The sequence below is a fragment of the Ambystoma mexicanum genome, chromosome 10, assembly GCF_040938575.1.
Source record: "Ambystoma mexicanum isolate Mex_15411 chromosome 10, UKY_AmexF1_1, whole genome shotgun sequence".
NCBI lineage: Eukaryota > Metazoa > Chordata > Amphibia > Caudata > Ambystomatidae > Ambystoma > Ambystoma mexicanum.
Window position 1 is genome coordinate 266,623,435 of NC_090932.1, and position 26,152 is coordinate 266,649,586.

Here is a 26,152-nt window from a genome sequence, read left to right on the forward strand (position 1 = left end):
GAATGATTGGATCCAGGCTATGGCCTCTTTCGAGAAGTGGGCTGCTGAGGCCAGGTGTTCGCACAGGACTGCGTGATCCACCAGGTCAAATGCTGCCGACAGATCGAGGAGTAGTAACATGGCAGTGTTCCCTTTGTCGTTAATCTCATTGATCTGGGTTTTAAGATCGATTAAGGCTGTCTCGGTGCCGTGCTTCGGTCTGAAGCCTGATTGGTGGGTGCCTAGTAGTTTGTGAGTTTCAAGATATTGCTGAATCTGCAGGTATGCTACTCTATCTATTATCTTTAACAGGAATGGCACCGTGGTGATGGGCCTGTAATTGGTGGGAATGGCGGGGTCTAGGGTTTGCTTCTTGAGGAGAGGCAGGACCCAAGATTCTTTGAGGTTGTTTGGTATGGTGTTGGAGGAGAAGGATGCGTTGATCAGCTTGGTTATGAAGGGGGCTAGATCCCTAGCAGCATCCTTGATTATTTGGGGAGGGCAGTTGTCGCCTTTGCAGTTAGATGGTTTAAGTGAGGCTATAATTTTGTACTGAGTACCTGAAAAAAGAAAAAAACTTTAAACAGAAATACATTACAAACATTACAAACAGAACCAATACAATACCTCTCAGCAATACCTCTGTACAACTGTACATCCATCAGAAGAGAGAGAGACACATTTCTATTCTCAAAAAACAACTGCAGGCCCATCAAAAGTTACAAAAGCAAAACTTTCTGGTCCATTTACATTCAGAAACAGAAGTGGAGTAATCTGCTATGCAAATATAGCAATCAATCTTCTCTTTCAAATTCCCACCATTTGTATACAACATTTACTTAAACGGCTCCGACCAATTGTGTTTGCAAATGCTCCTCATTCATGGAAGTGCCACAAATAATCCTGACAACACTTACAGTGTCTCAGGTACAGGGCAATAATTAGACTACTGTACAAGAATGGTAAAAGTCACCTTAAAAACACAGGAAGGTACACACGCATTTCTAATGTTCTTACTACAAGTACTAGAAACCAAAAACATCCTTATAAACAATATCTTCCTAATTCCATACGTATGAAAAAATACATGCATTCTCTGCATCCATGTTTCACAAGAGAACATCCCTAATGAACGGTTTATGTATGTATCCATACCAAATTGTGAATCCATTCCATTTCAGCAGCTTCTCCAAAATGCAAAACATAACATATTATGCCCTTTTTGCAATTCAGGCAATCGTTCCAGCAGACAAATAAACTCAAAAGGCCAATATGTCATTCTAATGCTTCTAAGGTACAATGCAGAAGGTATCACAAATAACTGTAAGCTGACTAGCTTCACATACGGCCAAGTATTTCTTGGCAAGAAAACCTACACAACAATAGGCATAATCTACCACACTGGTTCCACAACCACTTCAGGCCACTATACTATATACGTCAAAAAAACAATTGGTTGGTTTGAATGTAATGACTCATCCGTTTCTCCAAAATGCAGGTTACCATCAAATCTAACAAATGCCTACTCAATATTCCTTCAACCCAAATTTCTCACTAAAGTATAGTACAGTAAATAGTTAGAATATGCCAACGGGTATCTAAATGCATCCGTAATACTACAATACAAATTTTAATACCTAAGTCAGTTAGAATACGCAGGATGGCATCTAACTACTTTAAAAATCCCTTTCATTCTAATTCAAATATACCATAACACTTATTGTTACTGCAATACTTAATCTAAAATCCAATATACTTAGAATACGCCAACGTATCTAACTACTTTAAACATATCTTGACTTACCACACACTTCCAAAAACCATCCTACAACACATACACCCACAACATATATCAATGCTACCAAACACACGTACTCTGTAAAATATAGATTCTTTAAAATGTAGTAGGATTTTTTTAATCCACCATGGATTTGTTTTCCCAATGATCCAATGATTATTTCAAGTCAATACAACAACAGTGTAACACACTAATGTTGTACCCAAATTAGTACTTACAATGTAATGTTTATGAGGGTCTGAAAATGTAATCCATATGTACAATTGAATGCAAATAGATGTTTTAAACCACAGGGTTTAATATATTATACTGTTTTTTTTCCACTGAAAATGAACCAGAGATTCCAACTTTATTTCCCTATGCAACTAAGTATCCATAACCACTGGTATCTTTCATTTTTTTCTTCACCTGCAGATTCCAAGACCACTATCCTCAATTCTACTCCACTCATAAATATCATGTACACTTCAATTATATCATCCCACCATATTACTGTCATGGTGATGAAGTCAGAGGCACAGGCATGCAGGGGTCGCATGCACAGGAGACATGGGTGGCCGCTGTCCTGGCGTCTTTGGCGCCAGGCTCATGAACAAAAGTAAACAAGAACATCCATTTAACACCAAAAGGCTTTTATTATGGACATAGCACTTCAGATGCATTAACCTTGAACATTCCATCTATTACGCAGCCCCAAGTGTATTCCTAGATGTGGCTGCTAATGGATTGCCTTCGCACATGCTCACTCTCTAGGAGTGGCAAGGTGTGGCTGGTAAACAGGCCCTAATGGGCGTGCCCACGATCTCAGCTTTATAAGCTGGCCTGATCCTCAAGACAGACGCTTCGCATTATTCTGCACTTGCAAGCAGCGTAACGCTCACCATCACCTGAGGTCAAACTTACCTCTGAATATCCTGCTTCCAGGACATCCTTCTTCCTGCCAGCATACTTACCCACTGGGGGAAGCTGTTCTTACCTGTACATCTCTTCGACGAACCAAGTATTCAGCTTTACACTTTCCGGAACGCCGAAATCTTCATCTTGGTACCGCAGCATGACACGCTCCATCGTCGACAGCAGTGCCTGCAAGGAAAAACAGAAGACAAGGTTAGACATCGGAAAAAACAGTCAGTTTAAGGTTGCACTGCGCTTTTCCTTAAACAATCACTTACCTGCTGTCGAACATTGCGGTAGCATACATCTTCCATCCGGTCGGTGCCTCGCATCTCACAGGTGCATTGAGACGAAATTTCCAGCTAAGGGAAGAAAACAGAAGCGAGACATTATTGCGGGTATAAATAGGAGCAACATATAAAGACATTAAAGAGAATGAACAGCATCACAAGAACTCAAGAAATACTTACCAATCATAAGGATAAGCATAGTCGCAGCTGGACTGGACTAATCCTTATCAGGGATCAGTGAAAGAACTAGATCCAATTCGACACGCCCCTGCCAGCCAGAAGTAGCAGGACGGAGAGCTTATCTTCCATAATTCACAGGAGCAGTATCACCACGTACAATCGTTCACAGGTTTTCTACTAAGGGAGAGGCCTGAAGGGGGTGATTCAAGTTCAGGGAGGGCTGCAACCATGCCCCAACGCCTCTGCAGAGACCAGGCTAGCGTAACAGAACACAAAGCCTCTAATACTCTCTGCCTAGGCGTTATGGAAACTTCAGAAACAGATCAGTTAGCCCTCTTACTAGGGGAATTACGGGCCTGAGTACATGCTTCAAGACAGGAAACCAAGGCATCACAGAGGGATCTTATTGTAACTCGAGAAAGAACTAACAAATTGGCAAGACAAATGCTGCAAGCAGGACAGGGTCCACTGCCTGGAGTGACCCATTCTTTTCATTCTTCCACACCACAACAATCAACACCGGTTCAGGTGGTGTTTCCAGGAGCAGTGCCTCTAGCCCCTCCCGAACGCTTCATTGGCGACCCAAACAGGTTTGCTGTACTTATGAACCAATGTCACCTTCATTTCTTATGCAGACCAGGAGCCTTTCCTAATGACCTAGCAAAAGTGGCGTTTGTACTCTGGTATTTAGGAGGTAGTGCGGCGGACTGGTCTATACCATTGGTGAATCTAGCTGACCCTTTACTTCAGAACTTTGGGAACTTCTAACAAGAGATGGAGAAATTGTTTGCCCGTCATACTCATGGACAAGCTCTGGACAACGAGCTGTTGTCACTCAGACAAGGGAGTCACGATTTATTAACCTATATTGCAACCTTCAATTGTCTCAAAGCCCAGACCAACTGGCCAGAAAAGAAGAGGACTACACTATTTTACAGAGGGTTATGTGGAGAACTTAAGGATGTGTTGGTGCAAGTGGTGAATCCCCCTGAGAGGTGTGCGGACTACATAGACCTGACAGTGCAACTCGATCATAGATTGCAACATTGGAAAATGGATAGAGCTAGATCAGAGGGACGGTCAGTTTACAGACAACCTCGTGAGAATCAGACTAAACCACATGAACAGTCTGAGCCAATGCAAATTGGTGGATTGCGAAGTCCCCTTATCAAAGCAGAAAGGGAAAAACTGAGACAACAACAGCTTTGCTTATATTGTGGACAAGCAGGTCACTTCCTCCGTGACTGCCCGGTAAAACCACCAAAGAAAACGGTTGGGGCAACAGACAAAACTGATGAAGAAGAAGAACAGAACTCGGGAAACGCCAATGCCCAGCAAGTGTAGGGGCCCGCTTGTCGAGCATGAAAAAGGAATCTGTACAGACCTCACATCTAGTCCTTCGAGTGCTTTTGGTGAATCACAAGCAACCATCAAAAATACATGCCTTGGAGGCATATATTGATTGTAGAGCTGTGGGTAACTACATTGACCAAGATGTGGCTCTCCGAATAGGCCTTCCTCTCCGACAGAAGCAGAAATCAGAAAACATCACTGCTGTGGATGGTTCTCAGCTATCATCCGTCCCAGTGACACAATACACAGAGAAAACCAAGCTTCTGTGTTAGGAAGGGCATCAAGAGGATATTACTTTCGATCTCATCGGTGCTCCTCAGTTCAAGATGAAATTGGGAATGCCCTGGCCTGACACCCACAATCCTAGGATCGACTGCCGAAAACGAGTTAAGACATTTCCTCATGACTGTGCCGACACATGTTACAAAACAGATGACACCAATCTGTAACCGAATAAAGGAATTGTGTTGGGCCTCATCAGCTCCTTCCGCTTGAATACCAAGATTAACAGGACGTCTTCAAAAAAGAGCAATCCAATTTTCTGCCCCCACACAGACCTTACGATTGTCAAATAGATCCCTTTCAGCCGAATTTATGCTCTGACAGAACAGGAAAATCAGAATCTTAGAACTTACCTGGATCAGTACCTGGCGAATGGTTTCATTCACCCGTCCAAGTCACCTGCCTCCAAGCACTTATTCTTCGGGCCTAAAAAGAAGGGGGACTTAAGAACTTGCATCGACTATAGAGACAGCAATCAAATCACAGTAAAAAATCGATATCCTTTACCACTTATACCAGAGCTCCTGCACCAAGTGAAACATGCTCAAATCTACACAAAACTGAATTTAAGAGGAGCATACCATCTTGTAAGAGTAAAAGAGAGAGGCAAGTGGAAAACGGCCTTCCGCACGAAGTACGGCCTCTTTGAATACCAGGTCATGCCCTTCGGGCTATGCAATGCCCCTGCGGTGTTCCAATTCTTTATGAATGATGTACTTTGTGAACTATTGGACGTTTGCGCTCTTGTTTGCATTGATGACATTCCTTATCTACTCAAATTCCATGGAAAACATGTAGGCGATGTCCGGGCAGTCTTAGAGAAGCTTCGACAACACCAATTGTATGCCAAGTTGGAAAAATGTTTTTTCCATGTAACCGAGGTCGAGTATCTCGGTTTCATGCTCACACCACAAGGCGTACATATAGATACATGAAAGGTGGATGCAATCCTCCAATGGCCCTCACCAACATCCACGAAAGGAGTGTAAAACGTGCTCAGATTTGCCAAATTTTATGGTCAGTTTACACCTGGGTTTTCACAAATTGTACATCCAGATAACCTTCTTGTTAAAGAAAAATCAAAAGTTCCATTAGTCGACAGAAGATGAAGAAGCCTTCCAGAAGTTATAACTAGCATTCACTACAGCACCAGTCCTACCGACACCCACGACCAGACCTACCTTACATAGTTGAGACAGATGCTTCAAAAATAGCCATGAGAGTAGTATTGTCACAACAAGACCCTGAAACATGACAACTACACCCCGTCCCATTCTGGTCCCGCAAATTATCAGCACCAGAGTTGAACTACGCAATCACAGATAAAGAATTACTGGTGATTAAAGCAGCATTCAAGGCCTAGAGACATTACCTTCTTGGGGTGAGAAATACAGTCACTGTCATCATGGACCACTTGCAATACTTAAAAACCGCCAAAGCACAATCCTCACATCAACTTCGTTGGGCTCTCTTTTTCGTGGAATATGATTTTGTTATCACTTAAAGGCCTGGAGTACGCAATGGGAAAGCAGAAGCTCTGTCATGCATGAGTGAAGAAAAAGAGGCTTTTACAGCATCCGACCCTGTGGCCATAATTCCTGAGGAAAGGATTCAAACCAGAATAGCTGCCACCATGTGTGTGGATGAACAAAGAACCAGTTTGCAATCCCTGATGGATCAATCAACACAACAGGAATGGCTGTTAAGAGGTGAGCAGTACACCGTTGAAGACAATCTACCATATTTCCAAGGACGATTATATGTTCAAGACCAAAAACTGCAAAAGCAAATCATCAAAATTACAAGGATTCATTAGTGGAAGGACACCCAGGAACAGCCAAAACTCAAACTAAGGTAAAACAAAACTACTGGTGGCTAACCTAGCGAAAAGACATTGCCCAATTTATTGAAACCTGTGGTGTCTGTGCACAACACAAGTCTCAGAAACAGAACCCCGCTGGCTTACTACATGCCCTAACAGTACCGCCAGCACCTTGGCATACCCTGTTGATGGACTTCATCACAGATCTTCCACCCTGCATTGGATACAACACCATATTAGTCATTGTGGATTTATTCTTCAAAATGGCCCATTTCATCCCTCTGAAGGGGCTCCCAACTGCGTCAACTCTCGCTTCTGTGTTCCTAGAGCAAATTGTTCAATTGCATGGATGTCCATCAATATTAATATCTGATCGCGGAAATCAATTTGTTTCTGCCTTTTGGAGAAAGTGTTGTACGATTGCCAAAATCAATCTCCGGTTGTCCACAAGCCGTCACCCTCAAACTGATGGGCAAACTGAACGAACCAACCAAACTTTAGAGCAATATCTCAGGTGTATGTTGCAACAGTCTGAGGATTCTTGGAAAAATATACTATGGATAGCTGAGTATGCATACAACTCAGTTCACACAAACACAGGGCAAACTCCATTCTACACTGTGCACAGAAGACATCCAAGGAAATCAGTATTTGATCCACCCGATACCCTGGGAATGCCAGCCATAAAAAACCATCACTCAGGTTCTTAAGGAGGCGACAGAGCATCTGTCCAAGGCTAAGGAAAGACAAAAACTGCTTGCTGATCGACATCGGAAGGAAGCCCCCGCCTACCAGATTGGAGAAAAGGTGTGGTTAGCATCCAAATATATTCCCCTGAAGGGGTCAAGAGCTTTCCGCCCAAGATGCCTGGCCCCTATACTATAAAGTCCATAATCAATCCGGTCACCATGAAATTGGAGTTACCATCTCACATGAAAATTCACCCCGTATTTCATGTCTCTCTCCTCAAACCAATGAAATCCAATATATGGCTTAGTTCTCCGCCAAAGCCCGGAGAAATAGATGGAGAACTAGAATATGAAGTCAAATTCATCCTGGACTCCAAGGTGGTTTGATCAAAATTAATTGCCTAATTGTCTAGAAAGATTACAGACCTCAAGACCGAACTTGGGAACCCATTGAACACTTCCATGCTCTGCATTTAATCAGACAGTTCCATCGCAATAATCCCACCAAACCAGGACCGGGAGGAGAACCACCCTTGAGAGGGGCCTTGAGGGGGAGTGCTGTCATGGCCATGAAGTCAGGGGCACAGGCATGCAGGGATCGCATGCACAGGAGACCTGGCTGGACACTGTCCTGGCACCTTTGGCACCAGGCTCATGAACAAAAGTAAACAAGAACATCCATTTAACACCAAAAGGCTTTTATTATGGACAGAGCACTTCAGCTGCATTAACCCTGAACATTCCATCCATTAAGCAGGATGCATTAACCTTGAACATTCCATCCACTAAGCAGCTCCAAGTGTATTCTTGGGTGTGGCTGCTAAAGGATTGCTTTCGCATGTGCTCACTCTCTAGGAGTGGCAGGGTGTGGCTGGCAAGCCAGCCCCAATGGGCATGCCCACAATCTCAGCTATATAAGCTGCCCCGATTCTCAAGACAGATGCTTCCTGTTATTCTGCACTTGCAAGCAGCGCAACGCTCACCATCGCCTGAGGTCAGACTTACCATTGAAGATCCTAATTCCTGGACATCCTGCTTCCTGCCAGCACACTTACCCACTGGGGGAAGCTGTTCTTACCTGTACATCTCTTCGGTGAACCAAGTATTCATCTTTACACTTTCCGGAATGTTGAAATCTTCATCTTGGCACCGCAGCATGACACGCTCCATTGTCGACAGCACCGCCTGCAAGGAAAAACAGAAGACAAGGTTAGTCATCGTAAAAAAAAAAATAAGAGGGGAGCGGTTGATGTGAGGTTGCCTTTGAGTGTGGACGAGGTGAGGGCTGTGATGGTGAGACGGGTCATGGATGAGTGGCAGGAGAGGTGGGTGAGTGGGGTAAAGGGCAGGTGGATGTTTGGTATTCGTGGGAAAGTGTTGGTGAAGGTGGATGCGGGGAGTCTGGAATGGAGGAGGAGAGAGGAGGTGATGCTGAATCGGTTGAGGATAGGGCATGTGGGGCTGAATGACTGTCTGTTTCAAGTGGGGAAGCATGAGTCGAGGGACTGTGCGGTGTGGGGTGCCTGAGACTGTGGGACATTTTTTGCTTAGGTGTGAGAGACATGTTGAAGAGAGAGAATTGATGAGGGTTCGGTTGACTGCTCTGGGTGTGGCTGAGCTGAGTGGGAGGGCTTTGCTGGGAGGTGACAGGGTGAGAGGCAGGAGGAGGAGCAGTGTGATGTTGGATTTTGTGAGGCAGACGGGGCGGTGGGAGGAGTTGTGAATTTATGTGTGCTGAGTATTGATTGGTGGGTCTGGTGCACATCATCCTTTAGGATGGGGAAGTTCCTGCGTGGGTCCGCCCACGCCTCCGATAATTGAGAAGAAGAAGAAGAAGTCATCATAAAAAACAGTTAGTTTAAGGTTGCGCTTTGCCATACTTCGTGCTTTTCCTTAAACCATCACTTACCTGCTGTCAAACATTGTGGTAGCATCCATCTTTCATCCGGCCGCGTCTCGTGTCTCACAGCTGCCTTGAGGCCGCATTTCCATCTAGGGGAAGAAAACAGAAGAGAGACATTTTTGCGGGCATAAATAGGAGCAACATTTAAAGACATTAAAGAGAACGAACAGCATCACAAGAGCTCAAGAGTGATTTACCAATTATAAGGAGAAGCATAGTCGCAGCTGGACTGGACTAATCCTTATCAGGGATCAGTGAAGGAACTAGATCCCATTCGATGCGCCCCTGCCAGAAGTAGCAGGAAGGAGAACTTATCTTCCATAATTCACAGGAGCAGTATCACCACGTACCACCGCACCTAGCTGTTCTACTTAGGGAGAGGCCTGAAGGGGGTGATTCAAGTTCAGGGAGGGCTGCAACCATGCCCCAACACCTCCGCAGAGACCAGGTGAGCATAACAATTACTAATACAGTATACCCCCCTACAGTACCTATAATTGCTATACACATATTAATATAGTCCATTTGAACAATGGCGAGAATCTTGGGGTCATGGCGTACGGCCATGCCCCCACGAATATGGCCACTGGTCATAACCACCACAATACAATCAAACCATCTAACAAGTATGTACAGTACAACTTCAAATAGCAAGACTCACCTAAAGCACCCGCAAACTCACTGATGTCTGTGGACATATATTTTTGTGTGCGGACAAAGACAGTGACCGCGGTCATGGCGGGAGCAGGACTGGTTTTTTCACTTATTAGAACAGCTCCATTACAACTTTATTGCACTCCCCCACCCTTTCAATGGCCTCTTTCATCCCCCAAATAACCCCAAATATGTTTTCCGGACTGTTTTGTTACCGCACTGTGCACCGTCAGAGGTGTTGTCCGTGGACTCGGTGGCACCTGCAAACAGTTTCTTTACCTATAAAAACATTTCCCTATTAACTTTTTTCCACTTCTTCACCTTTTGCAGTCCCTCTTTCGGCCACAAAATAACCCCAAATGCGATTTCCAGACCTTTTCCTCACTGGGCTGTCCATGGTCAGCGGCGGCTGTCCGCAGATCCAATACGTTGACCCTTTCAAAAATTCTGACGCACCTCAGATTTTTGAACTTCCAATCAGCGAGTGTCTTGATGTCCGTGGACACCAAGTCACCTTCTCATTGACAGACAGGTGTCCACGGACACCAAATTAGGAAATTTGTCCGTGGACCGGACCCAGCTATCACTAAATGTTTACATCTAGTTTTTGGCCTTTTTAAAAAAAAACGACTGGATGGATTTGCCCCAAATTTACAAAAGCACGCTTTCAGGACCAGGCCGCTGCTGCTCCTGGCTAAAATTTGGTGAAAATCCATCTAGCGGTATGGTCTGTAGGCACGAGCAACATTTTCTTTCCATTGTGTCTATGAGGATTTCAAACATTTTAGGACCCCCCTATAGCTTTGCCTCCCCTTAATTAAACTGCACCAAACTTTGCAGAATCTTTCCGAGGTGACCATATATATTTTTTTTTGCGGAGGCGCGGGACAAAGAAAATCAAAAGATCGAATTACAAAAGGCAAACAAGTGGGGTTCACAATTTTGTAATTCAAAATTTTGGGACTCGATCCTTTAATGTGTTATCTCTTTTGAAAATAGGGTCCTTTCTGTAAAAAGAAGGGCCAAGGGAACTATCACACAGAGTATCAATGGTCTATCTCCAATGAAGGAGGTCTACAATTATATGAGATTAACTAGCCCATGTTTGATAAAGGCCCAAATTAAGCCGAAACACGTGTCACCTATGGCAATTTTGTGAAGGACACTGTACCAAAATAACATTTCCACTTTCAAATATGTCTTTTGACCTCAGTGCTACTTGACAGAAACAGCAACTGTTTGCTGAACATAGGGTGTATTTTTTTCTTTTTGACATATTAATTACCTCTAAGAAGCAGGTATAACTTAAGACATCCAGAAGGAGCGACAGGCAACAGGAGCAGAATTATTTAAAATCGAGTGGCGTAGGCTGGCAAGTTATTTACCCAACATTTCTTTTTTAATATGTGTACATATCTGTAAATGCAAGAACAAAGTGCCAACCCCGCCTATATAGTTGAGAGGCATCTTTTACAATTACCTAGCCTCTGGGATTTTGAATGAAGGGAAGGTATGCCTGTTGGGGATACATTCATAATTTAGCATACAATCATGTACTACCAGGTGTTTTGTCTGAATTTGGGCAGAGGGCCTATGTGATGCCATTAATCTAAGATAGCTGCTGTTACGGATACTTATTTCATTTTTGAGCTGTAACTGCTTTTATGGTGTTTCTATGAACATTTTGCTCAGTAGGTTTTTTGTTAAACATGTTCAAAAGAATAGAAAAGTTCAAATCAGAACGTTTTTGACATATTTTACAGTTTTCCGATATATAGCCTCATAAATTATTGCCACTTCATCGCAAATCTTTGACTCTATGATCAATGCTCACTAGTTTGACATAATTTGCAACTTTCGTGTTGAAATATACTATTTATTAAAACTACATTAGCTATTTACATTTTAAGAAATAAATGAAGGTTCATTTTCATCATCTACAAAATCACTGTTATTACAGAGCTGTTCGTCACCACCACACTTACACTGTTCTGTGAACTTTGTGGACTGAGCTCAGGATTTGCAATACACAACACATTGTCCGTGCACACTGTAACCACTGTATTATTGATTGGGGTGGTGCACATTGTTCCGTACACATAGTAGGAGTATATTGGATATCTGTCTCCTCCAACCCGAAGTGTGATGGCTCTGGGAGATTTGGGTGTTGTTGATCATCAGGTCGCCACTCCATTACCTGGTAATGAGTCCTTAAGATGTATCGTATTAGAAAGGATCTTCTGGTGGCAGATTTTCACTTTGTATCTCTTTTTTGGTGAACATCCACAAACACAGTTGACCAATGTCCAAAATCGCTGTTACTGGTGAGAAGACCTGGCAAATGAATCAACCTATCAATCGTTCATCTTCCTTCTTAAATTCTACGAGACATCCAACTCTTCCCAATGCTTCAAGGATTTCTTTTTCTGAAGTCTTGAAAACATTCCAGAAAGATAGTTTTCCTTTCTTAGTAAAGGAAAACTATCACCTATTAGTTGATAAAACTATCAACTATCACGGTACCATAACACCCTAAAAGAACATGAAGGACTAGTAATGCTTGCACTTTTGTAGACCCTAAGCAGGAGCAAACGTGTTTGAGATCTATAAATCTTCTATTAGTTCCAGCTTCTATGATGAACTTGCTGTCAGATGTGAAAAACAGTGACCACCACATTGAAAGAACAAAATCATTGGTATCAGAGGAACAAATGTCGAGGGTAGTAGCATGACGATGTGATACATAAAGGGAGTGAAGAATTATTGTTGTGTCTCCCTCCTCATGTGTGCTTTTAATGGCTCCAACATCATTTCCATCGGATGACTGGGCTTCATTTTTCCAACTAGCTCCCAGGCTTCTTTTTATCCACTGTGCATGCAGAATTGCCTCATTTAAGAGGTAATCTGCTAACTCATCTTCAGTTTTAGAATGCTATAGGAGGGTTCTCATGGAAATAATTTCAATATTTGTAGAATCTGTGTTGTTGTACTCAACGGGTGTTGCTTTTCTTGCTCTTATCCTTTGCATTGAGTTCTTGAGTGAATGTTCTAGGTAGGCAATACATACTAAATGAGTTTTGTTATGCTTGAGCAGATAAGGTTCTAGTTTCTTGTTGAATTCAATTGCAAGGTCATGGCATGTCTTCACATATGATGGTTTCTGTAATGCTTACAATTCTGCCATTCCGTTACAGACAGCTGCTGAATATGTTTGCTCTGATACAGATAATCTGGCCTCAGTAACAAATGAAGAGACCTCTATCATGTTCTTAGAAACCTCTGTATGTTATTCCTATTCCAGTATCTTCACAGCTAAAATCATTGTAACAACTACATTGAACATTGAAAGAGGTACTGCAGAGACTTCCTGTAGATCAATGTCAGTTTGAGTTTGTGAAGCAATCAGAAAACATGAGAATAACAAATGATCTGCCTTCAACTGCACTATGCTGTCTGATACTTCTGTCTTAACAACTTTGCATGCACTTTTACCCAGCTGAAGTTTCTCTTTTTCATTGGTACCCACATGCTACAACTGTCTGATCAATCCAGTCTTCTTAAAAGCTGTTGTACATTTGGCAACTTTTTTCTGTCATTCCTGATGTGTCATTCTGAATGTTTCATCATAAACTGCCTTTGTCAAGATGTTGATGAGTTCTTTTTGATCATAATTCACAGGATTAGTCAATGCCATGATCAAGTTTCAGATCTGTTGAAAATCTTCTTTTTGGTGTGTTGCTTTCGCTGCTATTAGGTGCTGATGGTTTGACTGTTCATAATATGTGATTCCTACAATTGTTTTTGCTTCTGTAGATAGCTTAGGAGAGGCTTATAAGAATCATATCACAGACTGTTTCTTCTGATTAATATTAACCCGACCACCAGTACTTCCATTGTCCTGTTTTGATGTTTCAGAGATCCATCTGAACCTAAAACAAACAAAGGTAACTTGGTCTTGCTTACTATCCAATTGCCTTTCTGAAACTCACTCCACAAGTCCAAGTGTTTGCTTTCAAGTTGTTTTATTTCTGCTAAGTACCATGCTATCATACTTGTGTAGTTTATATGAAATCTAAGACAAAAAAGTACTTCACCAACTCTTCAAGTGATGCAAGGTGTAAATCCCAGTTCGCAGTTTGTATGGATCTGATTAAAAAAGAAGTATTGTGTCCACTATATGAATGTTCTGAAGAGCGACTATGAGTGTTGTTTTTTCTTGAGATTCTTTAGCCTCAAATTCTTCCAATTGTCAGTATTGTCATAACGTAATTATGGACTGATTTTGTTTCTTGGTAATTATCCACTTGTAAACTTTTAAGTGACTTCTTAAGCTCAGGTTCCATCCCTTCCTTGATTTTAACGTGCTCTTTGTAGAATTAATTAATGGTGCATTTGAAACGTGCAACCCTTAGTGACGTGTGTGCTTCAACTGCTCTCCTTATGTCCTTCCCTGATAGAATCTTCGACACAACATTTACAACATAAAGTACAATTAAGGTGGCCACAATGCCATTTTAGGATTACTAAGAATAATGCCAATACATTTAGGGGCCAATTCATAGAATTCGGCGCACAAGTGGCGCACGCGGCTGGCGCACAGTGTGCGCGTGCGGTAGTCTGCGCCAGCCGCGTGCGCCGAAACACATTCAGGCGCACAGCGTATTCATGGATTCCAACATCCACAACCAGCCGTGGCGCAGAGTGGCGCAGCGACCCTGCAGCAGCGTCAGTTACGCCCCCAAGAACGCCCCTTGCGCAGGGAAAAGCCATCAAAATCCCCAATCCAGCGCAAAGGGCAGCAGCAAACGCAGAGCGGGGAGCGTGTATTTCAGGGGTGTGCGGGTGTCCCCACACGCGATAGGCCTGGGTACGTGTATTACAGGGGTGCGCGAGAAAATCTACACGCGATTGGCCTGGGTATGTGGATTTCAGGGGTGCGCGAGAAATTCTACACGCGATTGGCCTGGGTACGTGTGTTACAGGGGTGCGCGAGAAAATCTACACGCGATTGGGCTGGGTACGTGGATTTCAGGGGTGCGCGAGAAATTCTACACGCGATTGGCCTGGGTACGTGGATTTCAGGGGTGCGCGAGAAAATCTACACGCGATTGGGCTGGGTACGTGGATTTCAGGGGTGCGCGAGAAATTCTACACGCGATTGGGCTGGGTACGTGGATTTCAGGGGTGCGCAAAAAATTCTACACGCGATTGGCCTGGGTACGTGGATTTCAGGGGTGCGCGAGAAAATCTACACGCGATTGGGCTGGGTACGTGGATTTCAGGGGTGCGCGAGAAATTCTACACGCGATTGGCCTGGGTACGTGGATTTCAGGGGTGCGTGAGAAATCCTACACGCGATTGGCCTGGGTACGTGGATTTCAGGGGTGCGCGAGAAATTCTACACGCGATTGGGCTGGGTACGTGGATTTCAGGGGTGCGCGAGAAAATCTACACGCGATTGGGCTGGGTACGTGGATTTCAGGGGTGCGCGAGAAATTCTACACGCGATTGGGCTGGGTACGTGGATTTCAGGGGTGCGCGAGAAATTCTACACGCGATTGGCCTGGGTACGTGGATTTCAGGGGTGCGCGAGAAAATCTACACGCGATTGGGCTGGGTACGTGGATTTCAGGGGTGCGCGAGAAATTCTACACGCGATTGGCCTGGGTACGTGGATTTCAGGGGTGCGCGAGAAATTCTACACGCGATTGGCCTGGGTACGTGGATTTCAGGGGTGCGCGAGAAATTCTACACGCAATTGGCCTGGGTACGTGGATTTCAGGGGTGCGCGAGAAATTCTACACGCAATTGGCCTGGGTACGTGGATTTCAGGGGTGCGCGAGAAAATCTACACGCGATTGGCCTGGGTACGTGGATTTCAGGGGTGCGCGAGAAAATCTACACGCGATTGGGCTGGGTACGTGGATTTCAGGGGTGCGCGAGAAATCCTACACGCGATTGGGCTTGTGCGAGTGGGGCAGTGTATTACGTAGGTGTGCGGGAAGTTGAAGAGGTGAATTGCCAGTGTGGGTCCTCCCAGGTCTCCCCTCTACCCCCTCCACGACCTCTGCAGGCAGCCACACCACAGGGGACTACCCTGCACCCCTGGGCATGTCCCGCAGGCAGCCCATCCACCATGGGCATGCCCCCCAGCCAAGCCACATGTCCCCTTGCACCCCCACCCCCCAGCATTGTGGGGCACCTGCCAGCAGGCCCCCACTCATGTCCCCTTGCACCCCCACCCCCCTGCAGGCCCCCACTCATGTTCCCCTGCACCCCCACCCCCCAGCACTGTGGGGCACCTGCCAGCAGGCCCCCAACCATGTCCCCTTGCACCCCCACCCCCGGCAGGCCCCCACTCATGTCCCCCTGCACCCCCACCCCCCAGCACTGTGGGGCACCTGCCAGCAGGCCCCCAACCATGTCCCACTCATGTCCCCTTGCACCCCCACCCCCCAGCACTGTGGGGCACCTGCCAGCAGGCCCCCAACCATGTCCCACTCATGTCCCCTTGCACCCCCACCCCCCTGCAGGCCCCCACTCATGTCCCCCTGCACCCCCACCCCCCAGCACTGTGGGGCACCTGCCAGCAGGCCCCCAACCATGTCCCACTCATGTCCCCTTGCACCCCCACCCCCCAGCAGGCCCCCACTCATGTCCCCCTGCACCCCCACCCCCCAGCACTGTGGGGCACCTGCCAGCAGGCCCCCAACCATGTCCCACTCATGTCCCCTTGCACCCCCACCCCCCAGCAGGCCCCCACTCATGTCCCCCTGCACCCCCACCCCCCAGCACTGTGGGGCACCTGCCAGCAGGCCCCCAACCATGTCCCACTCATGTCCCCTTGCACCCCCACCCCCCAGCACTGTGGGGCACCTGCCAGCAGGCCCCCAACCATGTCCCCTTGCACCCCCACCCCCCAGCAGGCCCCCACTCATGTCCCCCTGCCCCCAGGTCCTGACGAAACGCAATCATGGCAGTAATGGGCAGCATACCCAGCACAAACACCCAGCCAAGGATTGCATCCACCCACATAGTAGATGCAATTACATGATACAACCCCAATGGCAAGTATGTAAATGAACACATGTCCCTCACACACACATACACAATGGGTGCAAGTGAATGTCAAAACCCATATCATGACATGCATGAAACCAATGAGAAAATACCACAAATGTAAGTAATAAATATATGTATTAAAGATGAAAATGAAGTAAAGAAATAAAACACACAACAATGGGGATGACAAAAAAAATGGTCCATGTCCGAGAACTAATAGAAAAAATCAAAAAACAAAGGAATCCAAAAACTAATGTAGTCCAAAGCAAAATAATGGGGGGAAAAATAAGGAAAAACCATTGCCTCATGGTGAACACAAATATAAATCCAACAAATGTTTTCCAAACATCAAACTATGTACAAGAATATCCCAGGGTCCATGAGCCCAACACCATAAATTAAACCTACTACTACTAACTAATAATAAAAATATATACAGAAAAGTGGCCCTTGTCCGAGCGGTCCAAAAAAAACTTAAAAAATAAAGGAAACCTAACACTAAATAACTAAAGAACTATATACAATGGCAGCGGGCAAGTCCTGCGGCTCACTCTGTGATGTTGCCGGCCAGGGCATCCTCGAACTCCATGTCGATGTCCCGGAGGCGGGACTCTGTCCTGGCCCCGAGGTCTCGCAGGGACAACCCCGTGTCCACCTCAAACTCCCTGCGAGCTTCCTCGAGGCACTCAGCCCGCCTCAATGCCCGACGCATGGAGAACTCCGCCCTGACCATGGTGAGCCGCTCCTCTTCCGCCCGCTGCCGCTCCGCACCTATCCGCTGGACCAACTGCTCCCACACGGAAGACACTGCCATCCCAGGGTTCTCCTGCCCTCCGGCCGATGCCTGCCCCTCTGATCTTGATGGCCCCGAGCCATGATGCCTCCCACGTCGAGCCTGCTGCTGCCTCCGACGCCACTGCCTCTGCCAGCACGACGGCATCCAGGCTGATGGAATCCACCGATGCCGTCGTGCACGTGCCCTGCCAGATGATGCCGGCACATCCTCCATCTGCAGGGGGACAGTTGCTGGTGTGTCCACCCCTGCTGGACCTTCGACTCCCGACTGTGGCAGGGATGGGGTCCCCACCGAGCTGGCTGCGTTGGTCGGGGCAGGACCACAGGGGGCCCTGGTGGCATCTGGGCCGGAAGACGGCATGGAGCACGACTGGCACATAGCCTCCACAGAGGAGGAGAGGGTCGCCAGAAGGCCACACACATGTAGGAAACCCCCGACCATGGCGGCTCCCAAATGGTTCACGTACGCACGGTGCTCTTCGTGATGATGTGCATGCTCCTCCCGGGAAGCATGCACCTCATCACGAATGCCAGCCGTGCGCAACGCGACACCAATCAGGACCCTCTCCACACGGCCAGGGGTCCCCTCGTCCGCAGGTAGAGGAGTGTCAGATGACATGGACATCTCCCCTACCTGCGGACGGGCCTGGGATGGGGCATCCCTGCTGGTGCATGGTGGTGCAGTCACAGTGTCAGGGACAGTGACATGCACAGGCACCTCCACGGCGACCTGTGCTGCCTCCTGCCCCTGGCCCTGGACTGCACCACTTGCACCAGCGGGGATGCCCCCACCAGGCCCCATGTGTGGCTCAGTAGCGGCCTCCTCCCCCTCTGTGGAAACCACCAACCTGGATGTCTCCACGCCGTCTTCCGCCGGTGCAAGCCCCTGTGCGGGCTCACCCACCCCTTCCGCTGCAGCCGTGGTGGCATCCCCGCCGCTCTGCTCCACAGCGCCTTCTCCGCCCTCTTCTTCACTTGCCACTGTGTAGAGGGAGACATAGAACACAAGCATCAGGGTACTGTACAATGGTCCCCTAGACAGGAAGCAACAGCAGATGAGTGGCACTGTCATACATCACTTCCATCATGTCCCTCCACAACACATGGGTCAGTGCAGGCAAAACACATACAGTAACAGGCATGGCGCATGCCATGGACATTGGCATACATGACCAAGGGACTCATGATTCATACAATGTTGGTTTTAAACTCACATGCATCATGGGTCTTGCCATCACATGCACACACCTCACCGTAGTTCCATCCATCTGGCCTCGTACACCACAGACGCAGTGGATACAAGGATGACTAGGCTGCATCAGTTAATCTGAACATTGTCACAGACATGTGTCATGCATCCATGGCAGTTACAAGTCACAGACACGCAGTTCAGACACACGCACATGGGCACCATACATGTACATGGGACCAGCACCCATCCCTCACCCCCACCCATGTCCAGGAACAGAGACTGCCATGCTTCCATGTGTCCATTCCGCACAGAGCCCCCCATGTTGCAATAGAACACATGCACCAACCATGTGGTTCACACATCACTGTACTCACATGCCTGACCATGATGTCCCTGCACACACACATACGTACATGGCCTATGTCACACATACAGGCAGGTATCAGCCAACCAGCACACTGCAACATGCCCTGTCTCACACAATAATGCTTGGCCACTTACCGGCCAACTCCAGATGGGTCTGCCTCCGAAGGATCTGGGCGTGGAGCGCTGGGTCTATGCGTTCCAGGACCCTCATCTGGATGTCACTCAGGCGTGCCGGCCCCCCTCCGCGAGGCGCCAGGCCTTATTGAGGGTCCTGGACCTCAAGTCCTCCCAGTGCTTCTTGATGTGCTTGATGTCGTGGGTTGCCACCCCCTCCGCGTTGATGGCAACCACTACATCGTCCCAGATCCTCTCCCGTCCTTCCTTGTTGGCGCGTGGTCTTCCGAAGAGGGCATCATACTGCCCCAGGACATGCTCCACCAGGACAACAACTTCCTTCTCACTGAAGCTGGTGGCCCTCTGCCTCTCTGGCTGGGGGTCGCCACTGGTCTCAGATGGTGCTTGCCCCGACATGGCGAACCCCGAGGCGGGCGTGGGTGGGCAACTGGGTCCTGGGGCTGGGCTGTGAAGCGATGGTATCCCAGTCGGGAGTCTACTGTTCCAGCAGGGGTCGACACAGCAACTGGACCCCTGCAGATGGCTGATGTGCAGGCACCAAATGGCAGGGCACGGTGGCAGCAGGCAGGCAGGCAGGCAGGCAGGCAGGCAGCAGCAGATGGCACGTGGGAGGCTGCTCGGGGCACTGGGGGGCAGTGATTCGGCCTTCTGGGCAGGAGCGTGGTCTTCCGTGTGTATTCGCGTGGCCAGCTTGATACGGAGTGATTTGGCACGTGAAAAATCTGCACGTCAGCGTGTAATTCGAGGAAAGGCCCGTAGCGCGTAAGCGCGTCTGCACGCATACGCATTTTCATTGGACCAAAGGCCCTCAGCGCGTGAGCGCGTCTGTGACGTGTCGTGCGAGGGTGTATCCCTCATTGCACGTGATGACAGAACACACGTGGATTTCAACCAATCGCGTGTGAAAGTTCACGCCACCACGGAACACACGTACCCAGGCTAATCGCGTGTGGAAAACTGCATGTCCGCGTGTAATGCGCGTAATCGCGCATGAAAAACTGCACGTCCGCATGTGACGTGACGCGCGCGTGCGTTTCCCTCAGCACGGGTTAAAGGTGAGCGGGCCCAGCAGTTCGCTGTAAGTGCCTTCCGTGGAGACCGACGTGTGTTGCTGCTTCCAGTTGTTTCGCGCGCCATCTACTTCACAGCTCTCAAGGACGTATCTCTTCTTTTGGCGGGGGTATTGGCTACGCGTGTTTTTCTGCATCGCGCTAGTCAGACGGTGAGTCGCAAACGCTCCTTTTCCCACTGCGGGTGCCCCTGTGTATTGCACCCATTTTCGATGTCATCGTAGCCTGCGTGTCCCACGCGTACGCGTTATTCGTGTTACTGGGTGCCACCGCGTACTGCGGGAGGTCAAATCCACACATGTAGGCTGCAGGGTTGCGTGCACGGTTTTACTGCAGTTTTGGGGTGCCTGAGCGTTGCGTGACCCGTCACCACATCACCGGGGTCACATACAGCCTTGCAGGTGCAGGGGGGCTGTTAACATCTTGCTTCACACCCCCTTCACCCCAATTGCCCAGGTCAATTGTGGTGTACACCTCCCATTGGCACCACTCCATCTGTGCCAGCACTATTACATCTGTGCCATGGTTGGGAGGCCACCAAAGGTGAGGGGCGCCTCAGCTGGGCGTACTCCTCGTGGCGGGCGTGGTCGGGGACGTGGCCGTGGTGACCAGGGAGTAGGGGGACTCCAGGGTGTCCAGGGCAGCCACAGAGGGGGAAGAGGCAGGGGTGCGTCACTTGAGCACAATGTTGTGCCATGTGTTGGTGCAGCCATGCCACCACCCCCTGTGGTTCCGGGGGATGCAGCTCCTGCATCTGGCACTGGCACCCGTATGACCCAGCAGTCCGTTCCATCGACTGCCACGGGCCCAAGGGTAGCGGTAGCTGCAGGTGCAGCTGTGGACACCGCCACCCAGGCTCAGGGTCTGCCAGCGCAGGCTGCGTTGGCACTTGAAGAGCCCTTGGTAGATCTCCAACAGGCCAGGGGGGAAACCATAGGGGCACGCCGGGCTGCTCAGACCAAGACACGTGTCCCTGGGGCAGTCATGTCATCTGCTGCCCCGAACAGCCGGGTGTTGGCAAGTGCAGGGGCAGATGCACCCAACAGCACCCCGGTTGTGAGTCTGCCAACCAGGACCGTTGCGGTCAATGACCCTGCCACAGCTGATGTTGCTGCGCAGGGTCCATTAGTGGGCACCCAGCTGCCACTGACACAAGTCAGGCCTTTGGTCATCCCTCCACCTGCCACTCCCTCGGCTCAATCCACTGAACCCACTGGCCATACTGGTCAGGGCGGCATTAGCCAGCCAGGGTCTGCGCCACAGTCCAAGAGGAGGAAGGTTGCACCTGCAGCACAGGCTGGGACCCCACACACAGCCACGACCTCCTGCACGTCGAGGAAGAAGCCTTTCTGTAAGCAGGAACTGGACTTCCTCGTGGACTACGTGCGGGGACACAGCCGTGACATGCTAGTGGGTGCCAATAGTCAGACTACGGCTGCCCAACGTGACACCCACTGGAAGCATGTTGCGGAACATGTCAGTTCATTCGGCCATGAGGTGCGCATGGCGCAGGAGTGCAAAAAGCGCTGGAATGACATCAAGCGCAGCACTAAGGCTAAGCGTGCCTCAAATTACAACTTGACTCTGGTGACTGGCGGTGGGCCTGCACCAGAGGAGGAAGAACTCACTCCGCATGAGGCTCTCGTTGCGGAGTTCATGCCACCAGAATTGGTCGAAGGTGTGGGAGAGATGCTGGACTTTGATGCCCAGTCCAGTGAGTGTTGATGCGTAGTTGTTGAGGACGTGTGTGTTTCACTTGTGGGATGTGTTGTGCATGATTGCTGCTACATGTGACGTGTACATGGTTCTGATGTGTAAGTAATGCAATGCTACCGTCATGCATGTCTCCTCTGCCTGCATGCGGGACTCCATGTGGGCATGCTCCCTTGCCCCTCCTCCGCCACTCTGCACCCCAGTTCCACCTTTGCACTGGTCTGCTACATTCTTGCCAATGTGTAGTTTCTTGTTCATGTGTCCTGTGTAGATGCTAACTTCCAGCTTAGAAACTGCCAGACATATGCCGTGTGGTACAGCCTTAGTACTCGATGCAGGGTTTCCCACTTGTACTGTGCATGGGTCAGATGTCCCGCAGGGACATGAGTGCCCATTCATGCTCCATGTGCATTGCACGCATGCCCCTATGTGTCCTTGACTGGATGATCACTGTAATATGAGTCCTTGGTTACATACATTGCCTGCCATATTATCAGCCTCCCCATGTCAACTGTGGCTCAGTCCTGCGTTGCACACATGTTTAGGCAATGACAATCTGTGTGGCTCACAGGCCTCAGCCTGTTCAATGGCCAATGACTCTGTCCAACTCTTGTCGTGTCTTCTTCACACGTGGCTGGCCTCCGGATCTTCCATCATGTGTCCTGCCCACTGTCCCAGCATCATTAGCAGTGTTGTAATTTCATTCACATTAAGCTGTTGATGCCAGTCAACACTGCTTGTCCATACACAGGTGTATGGGCAGCCTTTTGATACCATGCTAGGCATCCCTGCTTTGGTACTGGGGTGGAGGGGTGCTTGGCAGCTAGACATGGTACACATTGAATACACAATGCACGTGATGTTTGAATTTGACATAGCACTGCCTTCACATTTCCTGGCACACACCATGGAGTGCTTGTACATGTAGGTAGTGAGTGGCGTACACATTTTCAGCACTGCATAGACCCACTTCCATGCAAACTGCCACCTTTCAACAGGTCTGATCACAGTGGCTATTCAAAGTAGACCCAGCATGCATGCCAGGTCATATGTTGTGTGTCACATGTCTGCCGGATGCCTTTGCTGTCGGTGTGTGTGTGTGTTGTGTGCTTCTGACATGTGTAGTGACCTTTTCCTCTCTATTTTTCAGGTGATGACGCAATGGATGCAGAGGATGGTGTTGTCATGCCAGACACAGGGTTGGTAAGACCACATCAACCTGGCACTAGTGGGGGTCGTGGGGTGGTAGGCCACGAAAACCCCCAAGTGCTGCAGTCCATCCTGTCTCTGGCTGCCTATGAGTCCAGCCTTGATGACGACTCTGACGTCCATGTTGAGTTGGATGAGCATCAAGTCCATGTGTCAGGGGTGAGTGATTCTGATGTGGACACTCCTCTGTCTGCAACACCTGCACTGAGGGATCAGACAGTCTTGGTTCCTCCGCCCGTGGTGGATCGGGACGCAGGGTCACCCTCCACACCAGTCACTGATGTGCCTGGGACATCACGTCGACGGGGGCATGTAGTCGTGCAGCCGCAGGCGGTGCCAACACAGCGAGGACCTCCGGTCCTTGGGTCCCGCAGGGGTCAAGCCCGGCAACGCGGTCGCCGCGCGCAACCGCTGTATACTGAGTGGGAGCAAGACATGACTGCCAATTCCGAACGGCAGGGGGCAGCAATGGAGAACATCGCTGACAGCATGGAGCGTGTGGCCCGATCTGTGCTCCCCCCTGCTAGGCAGGTGCTTCTCCAGCAGCAGGCGGCACGGTCCACGGCCCGCTCGCTCAGGCTGGGCATGGCGGCCTCAGACAGGGCACGCCAGGCTGAAATGTCGTCTCTGCGTCAAGCAATTGCTGCTCACGCAGAGGCGCACATGGATGCCCTGAGGGAGGAGTATGCCTCCCTCAGATCCACTCTGGGTGTCCTTATGATGTCCCAGAGGCAGCAGGCAGAGGAGAGGTTTGCACAGCTTGAGCGCACCATCTCGGCTGAGCTACAGGCTTGCCGGGAGGTGCAGCGGTTGTCCAGCCAGGCCTTGCAGGAGGAACTCCGTGTTACATGTGCTACCTTGCAAGAGGAAGCACGTGTATCACGTGAGGTTCTGCATGCAGACCTATGTAACATCGCCACACAGAACCAGGCTCACCTGTCCGGCAGACTTGCTGCCGACGAGGGGCAAGCTGCGGCTAGGCGTGGCCAGGCTACTGTGCCACGTCCTCCTTTCCAGGATGAGCCAGACTCGGACGACCATCTATCTCCCACATAGGTCGTGCTGTGCAGGCGTTGAGCCATGGAGGTATTTTTTTTTGGCTCAGCATCATCGCATGTGGATGTTGAGCAGCACCCTGTACCTCCCCCCTCCTGGGTGCCTCCCCTCCCCCCCGGGTCGTATGTGGCCATTTTTGATTTTTCTTTTAGTTTAGTTAGTTAAGTTTCTGTTTGATAGTTAGTTTAAATAGGTAATGTAGGTTTTCCATAGTTAGTGTAATTAGTTAATAGTTGAGTTAGTTTAAAATTTGTAGTCTATTGTGCTTTCATGTGACAGTGCGGTGCCTTGTGGTTTTTGAAGGCATCCACTGTCTGTTCCAGCTGGGCCCTTCATGGTTGTCTTGTGTATGTGTTTGCTGCTTGGGTTCCTTGACTCACATATGCCACTCCTGCCTCCCTTATCCATGGGCTCGCAAGGATGGTTCGGTGTTACAGAATTTTACACAAGGGCTTTGGACTGTCATATCTGTGGCATGTCTGGTGCTTTGTGACTTGTGTTGACACCCCTAGTGGGGATGATTTAGGTGTAATTGTCCACTGTTCAGCTTTTGCTAGATGGGGTGTGTCATGATTAATGTGGACATTGATTGCTATGCATTGTGTATTATGTCTCATATCTTTCCTGTACACGTGCCTGTTGCAATTCATGCTGTAGATAGTGTTCCACACTTTGGAAGTCAAAGACGGACTGATGGTGTGATTTGTGATGTGACTCTCTGACATGGTCAAGTAATGAGATGCCTGATGAGACACACACAGATCACTTTGATGCATTAATCATTTGTTTCATGCACTTTCTGCAGGGGGATGAGGCACCAGAGCACCTTTGCCAGCAGACATGGCCCATTGGACGACGGAATTCCTGACCCGTTTGTTGGTGCCCACATACACATGTGTGCACGAGCAGAGCCACAGTGATTGCAGACCCACATCCTAGAACTGCTGACATGTCCCAAGGAACTCCAGGCAAGGTGAGCATCACAGGGGGGCCACGACACAGCAAAGCTTGCACCAGGCAAATTGCACATGCAGGCTTAGTCACAGCACTGAGGGTGAGCTTAGACGAATATTGGTGTTGAAGCACACAATGCAGCTCAGATGTGTTTGTGGACTGATGGCTGTTGATAGTAGGGTTGTCTGGGACACATGCAGGGGCAGTGGCACATACCCTGCGGTACACCAAGGTTCATTGAGGCACTTGTATCAACCATGTAGCCTTCCGAGACATGGAAAGGGGCAGCTCACAGGGACATACAGCAAGGGACATACTTGGGTGCAGTGCATGTCTATTCCACGTACTTCATGATAAATGCACTGCCAACTTTGTTTTGGTCATGGTGGTACGCAACTTGCTCTGTAGTCATGGCTTGCCATATGGGTCTGTCTGCTTACCCAGGGAACATTGCATGTTGTGTGAATTGTGACACATTGGTGTTCCATTTGCCACGCACCCACCAGCGCCTGACTTACTGCATTGACTGTGTATGACCTGTCACAGGGGTGATGTTATATATGGGTACGAAGCATCGAGCACTGATTGTCTGTTTGTAGAGTAGTTTGTTGCTATGGGGCATGTTTTGTGTTGTGTTTTCGTGTAATTGGCACATACAGGTTGTTGACTGTGTCTCTCTTTGCAGCATTGCAGTGCTCCTGTAACCGGCCCTGAGAGTGCGCAGGCAGGAGACCAGCACTCAAAACCAGAGCTAAG